This window comes from Coregonus clupeaformis, unplaced genomic scaffold (assembly GCF_020615455.1).
Source record: "Coregonus clupeaformis isolate EN_2021a unplaced genomic scaffold, ASM2061545v1 scaf0139, whole genome shotgun sequence".
Lineage (NCBI taxonomy): Eukaryota > Metazoa > Chordata > Actinopteri > Salmoniformes > Salmonidae > Coregonus > Coregonus clupeaformis.
In genome coordinates this window covers 174,132-178,630 of record NW_025533594.1, presented here as the reverse complement: position 1 = coordinate 178,630, position 4,499 = coordinate 174,132, and positions in this window count along the sequence as shown.

Genomic DNA, 4,499 nt, shown 5'->3' with positions numbered 1-4,499 from the left:
CCTCATCTCCTGTCTGTCCGGCAAGGTGCTGGAGTGGGCCAACGCAGAGTGGGGTGGGATAGATGCCGCTACGGTCAGCAATGCGGAGTTCACCCGCCGCTTCCGGGCAGTATTCGATCATCCACCATAGGGTAAAGTCTATTCCACCTTAGACAGACACCTCATCGACCACTATAGATGTAGCCTGAGGGAGGACGTGCGTCGGGAATTGGCCTGCAGGGACACCAACCTCAGCTTTGATCAACTGGTGGACATGTCGATTCGCCTGGATACCCTGTTGGCTACCCGCGGACGTCCGGATTCGGGGCTGTCCATTCCATCCCCCAGCACTTCCGAGCCGACCCCTATGGAGCTCGGGGGTGCTGGTGCTAGGGAGACCAGGAGGGAGACCAGGAGGGACGCCGTCCCCTGCACCAACTGTGGCCGCAGAGGACACACTGCTGGTCGGTGCTGGGGAGGGTCTCCTAGGAATCGAGGCAGTGGGCGACGCACTGATGATTCATTCCAGGTGAGTAGGCACCCAACTCACCCAGAGCTCTCTGTTGATCATATGTGTATTAAAGTGGTGTTTCCCGATGTTTCTCCTCACTCCCAGCATAAGGCGCTAGTAGATTCAGGCGCAGCTGGTAATTTTATCGATCGCCAGTTCACCTATAAGTTAGGGATTCCTATCGTACCTGTTGATGTTCCCTTCCCTATTCATGCCCTAGATAGCCGCCCTCTGGGGTCAGGATTGATTAGGGAGGTCACGGCGCCTCTCCGGATGAAAACGCAGGAGGGTCATGAGGAGATATTACGTTTGTATTTGATTGACTCTCCTGCGTTATCCGTGGTGTTGGGGCTTCCCTGGTTAACATCTCATGACCCCAACATTTCATGGCAGCAGAAAGCTCTCAAAGGATGGTCTGATCAGTGTACTGGGCGGTGTGTAGGCGTTTCCGTAGGGGCAACGACGGTGGAAAGCCCGAACCAAGTTCCCACCTTGCACATTCCACCTGAGTATGCTGATTTGGCACTCGCCTTCAGTAAGAAGAAGGCGACTCAATTACCACCTCATCGACAGGGGGATTGTGCGATAGACCTCCAAGTAGGCGCTGCACTTCCACGTAGTCACGTTTATCCTCTGTCTCAGGAGGAGACGGCCGCTATGGAGACCTACGTCACCGAATCTCTGAGACAGGGTTACATATGGCCGTCCACTTCCCCTGCGTCCTCAAGTTTCTTTTTGGTGAAGAAGAAGGATGGGGGTTTACGCCCGTGTATTGATTACCGTGGTCTAAATCAGATCACAATCAAATACAGCTATCCTCTAACTCTGATTGCTAGTATGACGGAGTCATTACACGGGGCGCGATTCCTCACAAAATTGGATCTCAGGAGTGCGTACAACCTGGTGCGCATTAGGGAGGGAGATGAGTGGAAGACAGCATTCAGTACCACCTCGGGTCACTATGAGTACCTCGTCATGCCATACGGTTTAATGAATGCTCCTTCAGTCTTCCAATCATTTGTGGACGAGATTTTCCGGGACTTGCATGGACAGGGTGTTATTGTGTATATTGATGACATTCTAATATACTCCGCTACACGAGCCGAGCATGTGTCCCTGGTGCGTCGAGTGCTTGGTAGACTGTTGGAGCATGACCTGTATGCGAAGGCGGAGAAATATCTGTTCTTCCAGGAGTCCATCTCCTTCCTGGGACATCGGTTGTCCGCATCAGGGTTAGAGATGGAGATTGACTGCGTTTCTGCCGTGCGTAATTGGCAGACTCCCACTTCGGTAAAGGAGGTACAGCGCTTCTTGGGTTTTGCCAATTAATACCAGAGGTTTATCCGGGGCTTTGGACAGGTAGCAGCTACATTACCTCTCTGCTAAAGGGAGGTACGGTGCGCCTGCAGTGGTCAGCTGAGGCGGACAGGGCGTTTAAACGTCTGAAGGACCTGTTTACCTCGGCTCCGGTGCTGGTGCATCCGGATCCCTCTTTGGCATTCCAGGTGGAGGTGGACGCTTCCGAGGCTGGGATCGGCGTTGTGCTGTCTCAGCGCTCGGGTACGCCACCTAAACTCCGCCCCTGTGCTTTCTATTCTAAGAAGCTCAGTCCGGCGGAGCGCAATTATGACGTGGGGGACAGGGAGCTGCTAGCTGTGGTTCAAGCCCTGAAGGTGTGGAGACATTGGCTTGAGAGGGCTAAACACCTTTTTCTCATTCTGACTGACCATTGTAACCTGGAGTACATCCGGGCAGCGAGGAGGCTGAACGTAGCTCAGTTGGTAGAGCATGGCATTTGCAACGCCAGGGTTGTGGGTTCGATTCCAGTATGAAAAAAATAAAATGTATGCACTCACTAACTGTAAGTCGCTCTGGATAAGAGCGTCTGCTAAATGACTGAAATGTAAATGTAACAAAGAGACCAAAGATAACCCTGAAGGAGCTGCAAAGCTCCTCAGCGGAGATTTGAGTATCTGTCCATTGGACCACTTTAAGCCGTACACTCCACAGAGCTGGGCTTCATGGAAGAGTGGCCAGAAAAAAGCTTAAAGAAAAAAAAATTCAAATACGTTTGGTGTTCGCCAAAAGCCATGTGGGACACTCCCCAAACATATGGAAGAAAGTATTCTGGTCAGATGAGACTAAAATTTAGCTTTTTGGCCATCAAGGAAAATACTATGTCTAGTGGAAACCCAACACCTCTCATCACCCCAAGAACACCATTCCCACAGTGAAGCATGGTGGTGGCAGCATCATGCTGTGGGGATGTTTTTCATCTGTAGGGACCGGGAAATTGGTCAGTATTGAAGGAATGATGTTTCATTCTTCTAGAGATTTGAGACTGGGACAGAGGTTCACCTTCCAACAGGACAATGACCCTAAGCATACTGCTAAAGCAACACTTGAGTGGTTTAAGGGGAAACATTTAAATGTCTTGGAATGGCCTAGTCAAAGCCCAGACCTCAATCCAATTGAGAATCTGTGGTATGACTTAAAGATTGCTGTACAACAGCGGAACCCATCCAACTTGAAGGAGCTGGAGCAGTTTTGCCTTGAAGAATGGGCAAAAATCCCAGTGGCTAGATGTGCCAAGCTTATAGAGAAATACCCCAAGAGACTTGCAGCTGTAATTGCTGCAAAAGATGGCTCTACAAAGTATTGAATTTTGGGGGGTGAATAGTTATGCACGCTCAAGTTTTCAGTTTTTTTGTCTTATTTGTTGTTTGTTTCACAATAAAAAATATTTTGCATCTTCAAAATGGTAGGCATGTTGTGTAAATCAAACGATACAAACCCCCCAAAAATCCATTGTAATTCCATGTTGTAAGGCAACAAAATAGGAAAAATGCCAAGGGGGGTGAATACTTTCGCAAGCCACTGTATAGCTAGCTTATGCAGCCTGACTGGCAGGAATAAACCTAAACCCTAATTCAGGTAAATATTCAAAAGACTCTCAGATGTGCAATACCCAAGCATATATTTATGGTCATCACTGAGGGTAACAAGTCAAACCTATGTTCATGCTGTTAGTAGTAATGCTAAAATACATTTCTGAACATCCTTTCCTGTAAATTATGAGAGGAGATATGAGTTAATGTCTGGTGTTCTCTGGCTTGACTGAAGAGCTTGGCTGCCCTGAAGTGTTCCAGTTAAAATGTATGTAGGCCCTTTTCCAGGCGGATAGGGAAGACAAGGCCAACTTTCACTCTCTTATCCTCTATCAGTCAGAGTTGGGGTCAATTCCATTTCCATTCCAGGCAATTCGGGAAGTACACTGAAATCCATGTCTACTCAATTCCTTTCAATTAGGATAATTACTAAATTGGAATTTGGTTGACTTTCTGAATTGACTGGGATTGATAATGCATGCAACATCTGAGCAGGGGTACAACACAAACAACGGACCAATCGGAAGACAGCTAGAAGGTCAGGAACACCATTCAACATCTGAGCAGGGGAAATCAACCTAATTCTGCATTCATGACCAAGTGGGAAGGTGGTAATGAATTACCAGTTGTGATGTTGTGAATACCAGTTGGATACATTCACGTGCTTTGAACTCGTTGAGAAACGCTGATTGGCTAATGGCCAACAAGCTACATCGACTGTAAACTAAAAGTACAGCTATCAGTCTTATAAACAAATTATAGTGTTCAAAAACAATATTAATAGATTTATTTGTATAAATAATGTTTTGTTGTTGCATTTAACTGCCAAATGCTGAAGTAAAAATGCTGTTATTGATGTCATTGTCTTAGTAGGTGAGGTCAGAGGTCAGCCACTGCCCAGTCGATAAAGTGACACTCAACCTTAGTTGAGCCATGCATCGTCTGAGCAGGGGAACAACTTCCTGCCCCTGTCACCATTAGACGCTCACAATTGCTCCCTGCCCTCCAGACACATTTGTGTTGACTCAAAAGTGTCCATAATGCTTCAAGTTTCTACATTGATATAACATGAGGGAATAAATTGACTGTGGTGCATAGTGGATAATGAAGCTTTCTTTCAG